This window comes from Xenopus laevis, chromosome 7L, assembly GCF_017654675.1.
Source record: "Xenopus laevis strain J_2021 chromosome 7L, Xenopus_laevis_v10.1, whole genome shotgun sequence".
Classification (NCBI taxonomy): Eukaryota; Metazoa; Chordata; class Amphibia; order Anura; family Pipidae; genus Xenopus; species Xenopus laevis.
In genome coordinates this window covers 117,395,513-117,412,107 of record NC_054383.1, presented here as the reverse complement: position 1 = coordinate 117,412,107, position 16,595 = coordinate 117,395,513, and the positions used below count along the sequence as shown (strand labels likewise).

At 39.9% G+C, this 16,595-nt stretch overlaps 1 protein-coding gene across 2 annotated transcripts in view; it reads left to right on the top strand.

Annotated features, from left to right (window-relative positions):
• Positions 1-16,595, top strand: part of slc6a16.L (solute carrier family 6 member 16 L homeolog) — a 42,241-nt gene that overhangs the window by 1,041 nt on the left and 24,605 nt on the right. The window contains exon 1 of one of the 2 annotated variants that reach the window (XM_018226357.2): positions 11,428-11,574. The exons of the other annotated variant lie outside the window; for it this stretch is intronic. The gene's annotated coding sequence lies outside the window, so the exon portion shown is untranslated. Of the gene's footprint in view, positions 1-11,427; positions 11,575-16,595 lie in introns of those variants that run through there. 2 annotated transcript variants of the gene reach the window in all.

Here is a 16,595-nt window from a genome sequence, read left to right as displayed (position 1 = left end):
ATCCGCAGGACCTCGCATTCTTCTTTGTGGGTGGTGGGTTGAGCTCTTCTCCTGCACTCCCCGCCCGCAACAGTCCAATGCCTGCTTCTGACTTCCAGGTTCTTCTTTTATAGACGATGCGCCTGCTCGCCCTGCCCCTTTTGTGACTTCATTGGCGAGGCAGGTCGGCGCGGGTCTATTAAAGGAACCCGGAAGGAGGATGCGGCCGGGCTAAGGGAGGGCGGGTCGGGGTAATCGTGACCCGCACATTTACTAATCACAACATTAGTAATTTATAGGGGTGGTTCACATTTAAGTTAACTTTAAGTATGTTATAGAATGTCCAGTTCTAAACACCTTTTCAATTAGTCTTCATTATTTATTTATTTTTTATAGTTTTTTTAATTATTTGCCTTCTCCTACTGAAGCTTTCCAGCTTTTAAATGGGGGTCCCTGACCCCCATCTAAATAACAAATGCTCTATGGGGTCCGTTTACTAAAGTGCGGTAAATCTGACTTTAAGTTTCCGCATGTTATCGCTGAGAATATTTTTACGCCAGAATATTCGCAGCGACTAAGTTTACTAAACAGCGATGCGCTCAGAAGTCATTGCGATCACTTGCGGTAACTACGTTAAGGAACTAGCTTACGTTAGCGGTAATTTTAGCGAGTTGCGAATTTTCTGGCGAAAAATCCAGTTTTTGCGAATATTTATGCTATAAAATAGTCTTGTTTTATGGCGGTTATTATGGCAATTTTTACTGTGACATTTATGGCCAGAAATGCATCTTCAAAACTCATAAACTTTATTGACTGATGATTATACCATCCAACAACATCACCAGCGTGACACCAATCAAACATGTATGCATCATATAAACCCTTCTGCCAATAGAATCATAGGAAATGATACCAGTCAATCTCTTTGCTTCATAGAAATGCACAGTTTAATGTAGCCAATCACAATGAAACCAAAAAAGCATAGAGGCTGACGAATCCTTGGACTGTGATGCCGCTGCCAATAATACACCTCTGAGCTGAAACTGCTGCTGTTGCACCAGATAGAAGCAGAAGCCAAAACATCCTGTCAGCAATAGCTACAGATCTGTCTCCTGTCAGCAAAGAATGATGGGTAAAAAAAAAAAACATTATTATGGGATATTTCCTGCCCCTTGAGAATTTTCTGGCGGAAAAAATACTTTTACGCCACTTCATAGGTGGCGGTAAAAGTTTGCGAATATTCTGGCGTTAATTTTGTCTTTAGCACATTTCGCTGTTTAGTAAACCATGCGTTAATGTGTACGTAGCGTTATTTTCAGCAAATGCGATAACTGGCGAACAATTATTCTTGCGCAAGAAAATTCGCAAATTTATATTTACCGCAGGTTAGTAAACTGGCGATAACATATCTGGCGAAAATTCTGTCTATATATTGTGCGAATATTTTTAACGCACTTTAGTAAACGGACCCCTATAAGGCTACAACTGTATGGTTATTGCTACTTTATATTACTATTCTTTCTATTCAGGCCCTCTCCTATTCATATTCCGCACTCTAATTCAAATCACTACATCATTGCTAGGGTAACTTGTTGAAATTTCAAGATGGAAAACTGCTGAATAAAGATACAATTGTTAAAGGCATTTGTGTTCAGTTTCAGGGGTGGAAAAGTACAGAGAGCAGACTCATAGGTTGCTCTTGGACACAGGATTACAGAGGGCTGGGGGTGACATGATTCCACATGAAAACGCATTTAACTGTTATGGAATGTACAGCATTTCAAACCTGATTCCCAACTCTAGAATCTGATTTCTGTCAGTGGATAATTGCTCCAAACCACCCCTACTGACCCCATTCACTTTTCAATGGGAAAATAGTTTGTCCTTAAATTGGAAAAATGGAACGAGAATGCTTGCAAAGGGCATCTAGTGCCCTCTTACTTGTGCTCCAAGCAGCTTGGGCAATACCTGAAGTGATTCAAAGGGGTTGTTCACCTTTAAATTAACTTTTAGTATGATGTAAAGAGTGATATTCTGAGACAATTTGCAATTGGTTTTCATTTTTTATTATTTATGTTGTTATTTAGCTTTGTATATCTCTAGTTGAAAAAGTTCTAAAACTCATCCATAAATACTTCTAATACAGGCAGAGCTCGCGGAGCAATACTGCCCACCAGTTTGGTGACTGTGAAATACTGATAAACTGATTGTTCTTACTTTTTTTGTTATTCCTTTAAATTCATGACACCAAAAAAGTGAGATAAGAAGTTGGAATGTCATTAGACTCCTTGTAACCAGTCAAGTGTTTAGATACAAGTGTTAGACCTGCGGTTTTTCTGGATAATTTGGATCTTCATACCTTAAGGCTACTAGAAAATCATGTAAAAGTTAAATAAACCCAATAGGCTGGTTTTGCTTCCAATAAGAATTAATTATATTTTAGTTATGATCAAGTACAAGGTACTGTTTTATTATTACAGAGAAAAAGAAAATCATTTAAAAAAAAAGTGGATTATTTGGATAAAATGGAGACTATGGGAGATGGCCTTTCCATAATTTGGAGCTTTCTGGATAACAGGTTTCTGGATAATGGATCCCATACATGTATTCTAAATAAATAAGAATAGGACAATCTATAATATAAGGGTAGGACTCCACGAGCGATCTTGTCTCGATCCAACGCGCTGCGTCTGTCCGATGCAGACGATGCGTGCTGCGTCTGCATCCGACAGTTGGATCGCATGCGTTTTGTTGCATCGCTCGTGGAGTCCTACCCTAAGACATGGTTGGGGGTCATTTGGCACCATTTACACAACCATTTCAAAGTTTGAGGACATTTTATGGACTGTTATGTACTTTTATAAGCCCCGTAAACATTTGAAACAGTGTAGCAGAAGCCAGTTCATTTACAGACCTGTGAATAAACAGGCAAGGCTAATATCTGCTACTTTGTTTCAGTAGACAGAACCAGCAGTGCAGAAAAGAAAATCACTGAAGATGTGCTATGAATGTACTGTATATTAGGATGTTAACAGTTGTTTTTTGGCTTTTACATTTTTTTTTTAATATAATTCCAGCATTTATTCTGTTCCCTGTCTAGTCAATTATCATTGTTAAATATGTGCAATTGGCAAGCCTGTCTTTTCACTCCTGTAGTACAGTGGGTGCATTCTGACTGTCTGGCACTTATCCCCTCCACATCTTGTGCATTTCACATGTCCTTGCTACCCTGTAGGTCACAAGCAAACAAAGTTTCTTTTTTCAGACCCTTCCTGCAGGGCTCAACACATTACCCTCTTTATTTGGCAATGAGCTCTTTTTTTTTTCCAAGGGATGTTTCTGCTGCGGTTAAGGTGGCTCTTCTGCAGGGGTTAGATATTTACCCAAGGGAAAGTTACAAGTGTTAAGGTCCAAATTTGCTATTAAAGGAGAAGGTAAGCTACGGAGGCAAAAGTGCAAGCTCGAATGCTATGTTTATTCTGTAGAATATTTTACCATACCTGAGTAAACAGCTCTAGAATCTTTCTGTTTGTTTGGGATAGCAGCTGCAGTATTAGCTTGGTGTGACATCACCATCGTCTCTCTGCTCACTTATAGCTCTGGGCTCAGATTACTATAGAGAAGGGAGGGGGGAGGAAGAGGAGCAAACTGAGCATGCTCACGCCTAGGGCAAGGAGGAGCCGAACGCAGGAAGTCTGATATATAATATGTGTACACAATAGAAGGAAAGAAATGCAGTGTTTCTTTTGACAGAGGACTCAGAGCAGCATTACTTTGAGGTTTACTGGCTTACTTATGGTGGCCATACACGGGCAGATAAAGCTGCCGATATCGGTCGTTTGGACTGATTTGACAGCTTATCTGCCCGTGTATGGGGTCTTCCGACGGGTCTTCCCAATCGATATCTGGCCACGATATCGATCGGGAAGGTTGGATTTTTACCCGACCGACCCATCGGAGCCCCTTGGCGCATCGTAATTCGATCGTTCGGCCATATGGCCGAACGTTCGAATTACCCCCGATATAGCCATGCAGTTTAGTGGCATATCGGGGAAAGATCCGCTCGTTTGGCGATGTCCCCAAACGAGCGGATCTTGGAGTCTATGGCCACCTTTAGTTTTAACCTTTCCTTCTCCTTTAAAGGAAGAAAGGGTAATACACTGGGGGTGCACTCCTGGTGTATTGAATCCCAAATACCAATGCAACTTTTCCATTCACCTTAATTTTTTTCTTTTTTTATAATTTATGAATTATTTGCCTTCTACTTTCCAGCTTTCAAATTGGAGTCACAGATCCAATCTAAAAAACAAATGCTCTGTACAGCTACATATTAATCGTTATTGCTACTTTTTTATAATTCATCTGTCTATTCAGGCCTCTCTTATTCATATTCCAGTCTTTTATTCAAATCAGTGAATAGTTGCTAGGGTAATTTGAATGATAGCAACCATGCTGAAATTGCAAACTAGAGAGCTGCTGAATAAAAAGCTAAATAACTGTAAGCACTACAAATAAAAAATGAAAGCCAACTGCAAATTGAATATTTCTTTACATCATACTAAAAGTTATTTTAAAGGTGAACAACCCCTTAGTGGCAGACCCCCACTCCCTCTACCAGAGCTGCTCCAGAGAGACATGAAATGTGAAAACAAAACTTTTACCATCAATATTAGAAAGATGGGAAAAAATAAGAAAGAAAAAACAATTAAAATAAATTATTTCTGGTGAACTACAGTAGAGCCTTTAGGGGACCATGACAGAATGGTATAAAATCTGGGGTAATTTAAAATCGGGGAAATGCATTATGTGTTTTATGTTGCTTGGAACACAAAAAAGATGTAAAATGGAAGAAAACTTAAAATTCAGGGGATGAAAAATCGAGGTTTCACTGTAACTAAAAACAATTGATCTGGTGTTTTAAAGGTAAACAACCACTTTAATGGAAAGTTCCATGGCTGGCACACGGGGAGGCACATTTATCAAGGGTCGAATTTCAAATTCATGTGAGTTTTTTTAAACTCCCTTAAAGGACAAGGAAAGTTAAACTAAAGAAGTAGCTAGAAATGTTGTAGATTATGTTTTGGGTTTATGTACCAGCAAGGCAACCACAGCCCTTTAGCAGGGAAGATCTGAGTCTCCAAAGATGCCCCAGTAGCTCCCCATCTTCTTTTCTCCTGATTCACTGCACATGCTCTGTGCTGCTGTCACTTACTGAGCTTAGGGACCCACTCAGAGCCCACTGAGCATGTGAGTGTCACAGACACTTCCAAGATGGTGTCCCCCATGACAAGTTTGAAGTCCTATATCATTGCTCCTATTGAGAAGCTGAAACTTTAGGCTGGTGCAATAAGATTAGTTTATAAAATATGTCATTTTTAGGTCTATTCATTTTTAGGGTTTAGTTCTCCTTTAAATTTGAATATATTCAAAATTCGACTGGGGGGTTATTTAAGAAAAAAATCAAACATCTTAAACTCGGACTAATTTTACTGTCCCAAAAACTTGAATTGAATTTGACTAAACTCGAATATCAGGAAGGCTACAAACATCTACTAATTGGTCTGGACCTCTCCCATTGACTTATACAGTAATTTGGCAGGTTTTAGGTGGCGAATAGTCAAATTTGAATTAAAGGGCCAGAGTTCAATAAAATTGAATTGAATTAAAAAAGAACTGGAATCGATAATTCCCTAGTCGAATTTGTCAGTTTTGACCATAAAAAAATTAGAAAATTCGAATTTTCAATTCAACCCCTAATAAATCTGCCCCTGTGTGTTATTTGGAATGGAGGTCAGAATTTATGTTAGTTGTTATTGACTTTGGCCACATTTACATGATAAAGACTCTCTAGATCCTGGGAGTTGTGGTTCAGTGAGAACTAGAAAGGTGCAGGTTAGTTCATTAGGAAGTTTACCTTGGGAATGCTGTACAAATATAAGTGCAGATCTGAAAAAGTGTAGTTGTCGGTCGGTTGTAAATCAACCAGAGATGGCGGTTGGAAAACTCAGTATGAATAAAGCATTTGCTTCTAACTAATGTGGATGTATCACGTAACGTTCATTTATATTGGGTGCAGGGTTAGTAGATAACTTAGTAGATAACTTCTGTCATTAACTCGTGTGTGTAGCAGTATCAGGATCTGGATTGACATATTGACATTTAAGGTTTTTTTTCCTTTGCTTTGTGACTCAGCACTGTGGTGCCCCTGAGCAGTGGCTGCACAGGTAACCTGCATGAATTATGTTTATTTACACTTATATGCCCTTGAGAGAGCCAGAAGAAGCATGCAGAATATGCACATATTAATATCAGAGCATGTGCTACAGACACCCGATACCCGCGGGTCAGGCAGGTTCGGACTGACCACCCTGCTCCTTGTGGATCGCAGGGGGGTTCGGCTTCTGGCTACTTGTTTTATAGATCTGCGTCCGCCGACTCCGCCCCTTTTGTGATGTCATTGGCGGGGCAGGGTGGTATGGGTCTAAAAATGGCCCAACCCACACCCACCTTCCATTTATAGACCCACGCCGCCCTGCCCCGCCAATGACATCACAATCTATAAAACAGGTAGCCAGAAGCCGAACCCGCCCACGACTCGCAAGAGGAGCAGCGTGCCACCTGTCCGGTTTTGACCCGGACAGCCCGGTTTTTTTGAAGGACTGTTTGGGTCAAAACTGGCTGGCCAGTTTCTCAAATTAGGAAAACAGGGCAGTATTTCCTGAGATTGACAAGGCTAATGGGCAATTGCTGATCGCCACGTCATAGCCCCACCCCTGACACCACAGTCCCGTCCCATCACGTCATGACCCTGCCCCCACTACATCACGGTTCCGCCTCCCCCCGGAGTTCGCCTAGGGTTGGGTGGTGCAGGTCCGGGTCGGGTGCGGGTAGAGGTTTTCTCGACCCGGATATCACTATGGTACAGCCATTCAGCAAGGGTAGTTTGCATTGGGCATGTAGGATAGAATTCGTTGCACTATTCCTATGGGTGGATACTTGCCAAACCATTGTGAAACTTCATATAACAGAAGAAATGATGCCAAGTGCAGTCTTGCAAAGTGAGTACATGACCATTCATTATGGATTTATTGTGATTTAGAGGAAATGCTTTGGTGTAATTGAATATGGTAACACGTGTGGGTCACATGAAGACGCTGTAATTCTGGTGGCATTATTTTAAGCTGTTTAGTGGTAATACAAAAAAAATACCATTGCCAGTCAATTGTGAATTGAAAGATCAAGTTGCACTCTGGCAAATGTCTTATCTTACAGATATGATGTGTTGCTTAGAGTACAGGAAACAATGATCGTAGCCATTATTTGATGTTTGTGCATGATCCATGAGCCCACCCTCTGTAGTAAATGACCACTCCTCTCAATGTCTGAGGGGTACGGAAGTCACAACTAAACCTCTCTTTGTACACAGGTATGGGATCCGGTATGTGGAAACCTGTTATCCAGAAACTTACGAATTACGGGAAGACCCTCTCCAGTAGACTCAGTTATGATCAAATAATTCACATTTTTAGAAATGATTTCCTTTTTCTCTGTAATAATAAAACAGTACCTTGTACATGATCCCATCTAAATATAATTAATCCTTATTGGGGGAGAATATTGAAAATGATTTTTAGTAGACTTACGATATGGAGATGCAAATTTTGGTAAGACCCCGTATCTGGAAAACCCCAGGTCCTGAGGATTCTGGATAACAGGTCTGAAACCTGTACATATTGTACTCCACTGAGTAGGAAAAGGGCAAGTGTGCCCAGTTGACCCTTCTGCTTCAGTAACAAAGTGTTTTTTTAAACATATACAGGTATGTGACCTGTTATCCAGAATGCTTGGGACCTGGGGTTTTCCTGATAACAGATCTTTCCATAATTTGGGTCTTCATGCCTAAGTCTACTAGAAATTCATTTAAACATTAAATAAACCCAATAGCCTGGGTTTGCTTCCAATAAGGATTAATTATATCTTAGTTGGGATCAAGTAAAAGCTATTGTTTTATTATTACAGAGAAAAAGGGAATCATTTTTAAAAAATTTGGATTATTTGGATAAAATGGAGTCTATGGGAGACAGCCATTCCGTAATTCAGAGCTTTCTGGATATATAGGGTTTCCGGATAAGGGATCCTATACCTGTACTGTATTAACTCATATACCCACCAGACCTACCATAATGACAGATTGGTTTTGGGTGGGTTTTATAGTGATGCCAAGGCTGCATCACCTACTTCTTGGTGATTGTTGTACTCCATGGTAGCTACTAATATGTCCCTATTAATTACAGTAAGTACATAATCAACTTTATCAAGGCTAGAATTATGGGATGGCAGTACAGACACTTGCCTAAGGTGCTACTTTATAGGAAAAGGGGTGCACAATGGCAGAAAATATCTCTTGCTGTTTTATTATTATTAGTAATAATTACAATAAATCCATTTGATTACCAATTACAGCTCATTGTCTTTCCTTTCCCTTCCTAAATAAGTTGATCTGTGTCTGCCACTAACTACCAGACAGTGGGTAATGGTCTGGTATTACCGTGAGGGGCACAGATCACATCTCTTGCATTGGGCGTCAAAGTTCCTTGGCTGGCTCTGTGTTGTGTAATCCACAGAACATTAAAGCATGTAAACCCATAATAGGGTATCTGTGTATATGTGTGCATATAAATTTTATATTAGGGTTTTCTGGCATATGTTTTGCCCATGTTCTTTGGAATGTGCACATGTGCCAGAAATAATATTCCAGTGCCAATTAACTGACTGAAAACCATAATGCGGTCACGTAGGACCAATGTTGTATCTGAAATTATGCTGAATGTCCTTTTTATTCTAAATAAGAAGAAGCCACATTTTACAGCACAGCAGTTGAATTATAGATTGGGTGTATAAGCACAACTCTGTGTTTTGCTTTCTATCACCCTTCTATGAAAGTTGTTTCATGTTCTTTGTAATACATTGCATTTGGGCAAATTGTTACTGCCCCATGTTTAAACCATAATGTCTCACTTCTCTGCAATATAATACACTATATATATTAGAAGTGACTAAGTCTAAATGCGCTGTGGGTGCTGTGTCACAATCTGCCAGTGTAGATTATCATACACTTGCTTTGACCTTACTTCTGTGAAAGTCAGTCTCTTAATAATGGAAAATTACTTAACATTGGCAATAATGTTTGGAGATATTTCACTATTACTTTGTCTAATGCAATTGAAATGTGTGGCGTTTGTAAAAAAAAAATATCCTTCCAAAATTAAAATATGTTGCAACGTATTATTACCATTAGCAATATATATATATATATATATATATATATATATATATATATATATATATATATATATATATATATATATATATGTATGTATGTATGTATGTATATATATATATATATATATATATATATATATATATATATATATATATATATAATAATTATTATTATTATTATTAAGCTTTCAATTTTAAATCATTGATTAAAAGCAATACATTTGGAGGTGACTGTTTGGGTGAAATGGTGGATTTTGGGAAGTGTTTCCTTTGGGAAGTATTTGCTCACTCAAAAGAATCCATTATTGTTTCCAACTTGTCAGTTGGGTTCTGAAGTTGTTCAACCAGTTTGCCAGGTCAGAGCCTCTTTTCAATACAGTAAAACCCCCATTTTACTTTTTTCAGGGGACCAGAAATACAGTACATTATGCATACTATATATTATATAAAATTTTTATATAATATATCATATAAAAAGTTTTAAGCCACATCAACATAGGCTGTTTTGCTAAAAAAAAGGAAACCTGTTACTGTTGGCTTATTTCCACTAATTTATATTTTTTTAATACTATTTAGCATTATATATTTATACAATTATTATACATTGCATCCTCCACTATGTGGAACATTGACTGCAAACAAACAAGAGAAAACATTTTAATAAATACATCCACACGGGACCCAAATTATATAGTTGTTTTAGTGCAGGTCTTGCTAAAGTATCCTTTAGAATGCACACCATGGGGACATCAATGAAGAATTCATTAACAGTATTATTATGTGTTATTTGTATGTGCGAGGGGAGGGGGTTTTGCAGTGTTTTGTGTATTTGCCCAGGGGGTTTTACAATTCTTCAAATATCTCTGTATATGTTGGAAGATGCCCAGAGGGTTCTGAACACTCCCCCAATCACAGGTCCCTATGACATTCACATAAGTTAGCTAACCTGTGTGTCTGTTTTTGGAGCGTGGGAGGAAATCCACACAGACACGGGACAACATAAATAACTGAACTATACCCAAGACCCCCAAGCCCTCAGTTTGTAGCACTTCCCTATGGTGCCCTAGGGACCAAAGAAGAGCTGCTACAGCCTTGGGGTGGGCTGTAAAGGTCCATCATATTTGAGCCAAGAGGGGGCTTCACACCGCAACACTTAAAATTTAATTTTTATGCACCAATATCTGAGCCCTTCTAGGCAGGCAAAATCATTGGAAAAGGCCTGGTTACAAGGGGGCCTAGGTTGGTGATCATTTAGTTATATGGGGCCCCAAGATTTCTGAAGTTGGCCCATCAGCATTGTATAATTGTTCTGTGGGGAAATTGTCATTGGAAGAAGGTGACGGTTCTGCACAGATTTCTTTCACTACACTCTCTGCTGCGATAATCATCACTGCTGTCATTTTACACGGGGAGCTCCAACTGTGCCAGTGGTGCACTTGAAGGGTGAGCAGTCCCGGGCTAGCAATCTGTGGCTTCTGGTAAATGCCAGAAGGGCTGCTATAACTTACCATAGATACTATAGTAACTATTTATAGGGCTGGTAGGGGTCTGTTTGGGCCTCTGTGTACTTGATTTTGTTTCTCAGTCCAGACCTGGGCACCTGGTATATATATATATATATATATTTATATATATATAGATAGATATATAAACAGGGTCGGACCCTGCACTTCCTCTCCTTACCTTCCCGCCCCCGGACGCACCAGAAAAAATGGTGTGCACGCACGAACACGCGTCGGGTAGTTTGTGTTTTGCGTAGACTTTGCGGCTGGCGGGCCTGGGGGATGTGTGTTGGTAGGGTTGCCACCTGGACAGCCCGGTATTTTGAAGGGCTGCCTGGGTCATAACGCCCTGCCCGGTTTTCCAACTGCGTATGTGCATACCCTCCCAGAGGGTTCTATTTAGCGACCATGGACCATGCGTTTCACTGGTTATATAAATGCCCCACATATACAGGAATTCTAGAAATACAAAAAAATGTGTGTGCAGGGAGCCTAATACTGGATTCTGTGCTATTATCTATTGTGTGCGGCAGCATTTGGTACCAGAATCCCCAGTCCTCAGCCAGATACTGACTGAAGAGAGCTTATAACCTTTCCCCTGCTGTCATGGATTCTGTGTGTAAACAAAGCTCCATTTGGATTCTCTCCTGCCACAGGCTGGAGCTTTAAGGGGGCCGGACTTCCTCGTGGCTGATGCAACTGCCAGCCCCACTCACTCTCTTGTGTAAAAAAAGCACATGTGTGATCAGGGCTGTGCTGCAGACGGTGGCGGGAGCACTAGGGTCTCAAGCTGCTTTATGTCACGTATTTGGTACGTATGCACTTTTGTATGGTACATGCTGTGTACAGTCGGGGGGCTGCTGGATCCCTGATCTTGATTAGTGAGTGAGATGCAGAGGATCAGCTAGTGGTGACAGCCACGTCTACTGGTACAATGTGTATAAGTAACAGGACATTGCTGAGAACCTTCTGTGTATCAGTTGGCTTTGATACCTTATAGGCACCAGAGTACAGTACATAACACACCTGTCTGGTATTAAAATCTGCCATAAATATATTCTGACAGCTGACCTCGCTGCTGTGAATACGATGCTGACGACAGACGTGGTAACGAGGATTGTTTCTATGAATATACATGTATATTTTGTGAGCCTTTCAACCTAGCACGGCTGTACCCACCCTATACTGCAAAAGAAAAAAAAAATCTGCCATGTAATGGATGGGGAGGTCACTCACGTAGGTGTTGAATTACCCTGCAGACTGAGAGACTGTTGGCTGTCACAGAGGGTATTTAAAGGGGCAATAATAAGTGTGTGTGTGTGTGCAAGGAGCAGTTTGCATGTCTCTTGTGCAGGGAAGCATGTACAGCCAGGCAAGTAAATGTGTTTATAGGGTCGTCCTCTGTGTTATAACCTCCCTTATATATATACACATGCCATCGATAGCCACCAGGTCCGGACTGGGATTTGAAAGAGGCCCTGGCATTTCACACAGAGGCCCACACAGCCCCCCAGCAGCCCAATAGATAGTGACTGTCTATAGAATCTTACAGCAGCCCCCCTGGCATTTGCCAGAACCCACTTTATTAGGTATACCTTTGTGTTTAGTTATTCGGCCTGCCTTGCAGAAGACCCTCAAACAATTTGGGGGGGCATAGGAGCAGATGAGGTTAACCACGTGCTACCAGGCTGGTGTACTTGTTCACTTTAGTTGTATAGAGTTGGGCAGGCTTACCATGGGACTTTAGAGAAAAAAAATTGTTGGCCTGGATGTGTAACTAGGGTAAGAAAATGACCTTCAGGTTTTTATTTGATCCCCATTAATTATTGCACCAACCCGCAGGCCTGTAATACAAATTCCAAACCAACCCATAAATAGCCTGAGTGTTAGATCCTCACTGGGTGTCCATCTAAACCCAAACTAATGAAGGGCTTTAACCTGCAGCTTTAATGTAATTGCTATTTTGGTGCAGTGTTTCAAATGCTGGCCTGGTCCATATGTTGTATTTGGGAATTAAGTACTTTGCTACCACTGCGTGCTACTATGCTAAAATGCAGGGCCACCATCAGGCCTGGACTGGGATTTAAAACAGCACCCCTACCAGCCCAATAAATAGTGACTATGGCATCTTACAGTAGCCCCTGTCTGGGCATGATCATCATCAACAAGAAGGGACTCACCTTGATGGTAAGAGCAGGGGATGGCAATGATAGTTGCCTGCATTCTACACATTTGCTCTTTGAAAACCAGGGTATCTGGCAGTTGGAGCCATGATGGGATCTCTGTGCCAGCTCCTCACTCCCTTACAGTAACATTTAACTTCTGTAATATTTTGTGCACTGATTTACCACTGCTATACTTGGCTGTGCTCATAGCCCCACACTGTTGGAGCTATAAGAATAGAAACAACATACAAACATATTATTACAGTCCAGCAGAAACAGCCTTTCCTTTAGTTTGGAGCACTGGTTTTATCCAGTGGCATAATTAGTGTAATTGCTATTTTTAAGTAACTTAGATAATATCCATCCTCAAGGATTGTTGCCACTGCTCCATTCAAGGTTAGATCAGGCTATGGCCAAAGATTATAGCCTCTTTTTTTTTTTTTTTGGATGACACGGACGGTTATTTAAAGGAAAGTCAAACAGACGTTGCAGTATCTGCTTACACAGGCCTGGAAGGGAAGGCAAAACCAGGTTCAAGCTTCTGCCAGAGCAAATTTGACCCGTAGGACCTGAGGCATTTTATCTGTTAGCAGGGCTACATTAGTTTTAGAGCACAGGGAACAAAATATATTATTATTATTATTATTATTAATTTGATAACAATCTCTAAACATCTCTTCTTCAGAGTCTTGTGGTAAAGGAACAGTAACTTAAAACATACCTCCCAACTGTCCCTTTTTGGAGGGACAGTCCCTCTTTTGACAGCTCAACCCGCAGTCCCTTATTTGTACTGGAAAGTCCCTCTTTTCTCTGCACTGAGCAGCCAGAAAAAGAAACAAAGTTTCTCACTTAATTGGCTTTTAGCAGAGAGCCCAGAACAGCTAACAGGTGCAAATAAGATACTTTGTAACAATTCTGAGACACAAAAACACAGTTTAGATAAGGAGAAATATTTTCAAACTTTCATAACCTGCCAAATTTTGTAAAAAGAACATGGTAATTAGGGGGTGTGGCCACAGAAAGGGTGTGGTCAAAAAAATTGCTGCGCTACGTGCGGAAAAAAAAATGTTGTCCCTCTTTTTACTTCCAAAATGTTGGGAGGTATGTTAAAATATTAAAGTGTTTTCAAGAAATGACAATATAATATACTGTTGCTCTGCACTAGTAAAACTGGTGTGTTTGCTTCATAAACTCTTTTATAGTTTATATAAACAAACTGATGTGTAGCCATGCGGGCAGCCATTCAAAGCTGAAAAAGGAGAAAAGGCAGAAGATAGTCAGCAGATAACAGATAAGCTCTGTAGTATACAACAGGATTCTTCAGAGCTTATCTGTTATCTACTGAGTATCTTGTACTTGAATGGCTGCCCCCATGGCTACACAGCAGCTTGTTTAAATAAACTATAGTTGTGTTTCTGAAGCAAACACACCCGTTTTACCAGCACAGGGCAACAGTGCATTATTTTATCATTCCCTTAAAACACTTTCATTTTTTGGTGTTACGATTCCTTTAAGTACAGCAGCTAGGCTTGGGAAAGACAATGTAGTTTCTTATGTTTTGTCATGGATTATTTTTGAACATGGAATGTTGTGTTTTCTGCCAATATTTTCAAGGACAAGCCTTCAAAAAAAACCGGTGGCAATATAGTTACTCCTTGCCCACCCCAGTGTTGGTCACAACTTGAATAATGTAACAAAAGGATATTCAAAGGTTATTGATTTTGGCATTTTAAACTACATTTTCTAGGAGCTGCTTTCATTGTTGTAAAGTAATTCTGGAAAAGTCGGCATGCGCTCCGGGCAGAAGCCTCATATGTGCAGCGGGGACTCATGGGCCCATATAGTCCTAAATACAACAATATTAAATGATTATTGTGCACTCATTCTTGTATGGTTCATCAGGTCCAACAGAATATTGCATCTGCCCTGGAAACAAGTTCCTTCCTTTGGTGGATAGTGTCCCAATTCCTTTCCTTTCACCTGTGATGGCACAAGAACCCAAAATGACAGGCAAAGCTGTAAAGAATAGCCTCAGGCAATTGTCTTCCTCCCAGAGTGGAATGTGAATCAGTGTTTTTGCTAGTAGAGAATATAAAATTAGAGCTGTGCATAAAGTATTAAATCAGACAATTGAAGTAGATAATGTGTTGCCCTACACTTTTCTTTCTGAATTATTACAGAGTACTGGAGTTTGGATTGTTTCCCTTCTGCACCAAAGCAAAATGTATTAAGTTCTAGATCCCAAATCAAAGAAAGGGCCTTGAGGACCCACTTAGGAAACTCAATGTACATACACAATCCAAGCTTATCTCTCAGCAACCACCTTCTGTTTAAATTTGTGTTAAATATGTTACACCTTAACTTCTGTTTCTTTGGCATTCAGTTTTGTCCTTTGTAAAGGAGTGGCTCGCATTCAAGTTAACTTTTAGGTGCACATTTACAATGGGTCGAATATCGAGGGTTAATTAACCCTCGATATTCGACAATCGAAGTTAAATCCTTCGACTTCGAATATTGAAGTCGAAGGATTTACCACAATTCGTTCGATCGAACGATTGAAAGGAAAAATCGTTCGTTCAAACGATTTGAAGGATTTTAATCCATTGATCGAATGGTTTTCCTTTGATCACAAATTGCTAGGAAAGCCGCCCTAAGGGGACCTTCCCCATAGACTAACATTGGTGTTCGGTAGGTTTTAGGTGGCGAAGTAGGTGGTCGAAGTTTATTTTAAAGAGACAGTACTTCGACCATCGAATGGTCAAATAGTCGAATGATTTTTAGTTCGATTCGTAGTCGAAGGTCGAAGTAGCCAATTCGATGGTTGAAGTAGCCAAAAAAATACTTCGAAATTCTAAGAATTTCTCATTCTAATCCTTCACTCAAGCTAAGTAAATGTGCCCCCACGTGTGTTATAGAATGGCCACATATCAGCAACTTTTCATTATTTATGTTTTTTTATAGTTTTTGAATTATTAGCCTTCTTCTGACTCTTTCCAGCTTTCAAATGGGGATCACTGACCCCGTCCAAAAGAAAAATGCTCTGTATTTTTTATTACTCTTCGGCTCCTATTCATATTCCAGTCTCTCATTCAAGTCAATGCATGGTTGCTAGGGTAATTTGGACCCTAGGAACCAAATTGCTGAAATTGCAAACTGAAGAGCCGCTGAATAAAAAGCTACATCATTCAAAAACTGCAAATAATAAAAAATGAAAACCAATTGCAAATTGTCTCAGAATATCACTCTCTACATCATACTAAAAGTTAACTGAAAGGTGAACAACCCCTTTAAAATGTTCTTCAATGAGTCCCAAGGTCAAAATCGTGTGGCACAATTATTAGAGCTTTAGCTTCATAATTACTCCTTTCAGTCTGGCTTTTATTCTTCATGTATTGATAGATTTGTTGTTTTTAATCGAAACAACTTAACATGGAGAATACTACATTTAGGGGCACATTTACTAAGCTCGAATGAAGGATTCGAATAAAAAATACTTCGCTACTTCGACCATCGAATTGGCTACTTCGACCTTTGACTACGACTTTGAATCGAACGATTCGAACTAAAAATCGTTTGACTATTCGACCATTTGATAGTCGAAGTACTGTTTCTTTAAAAAAAACTTTGACTACCTACTTCTCCACCTAAAACCTACCGAGCACCATAA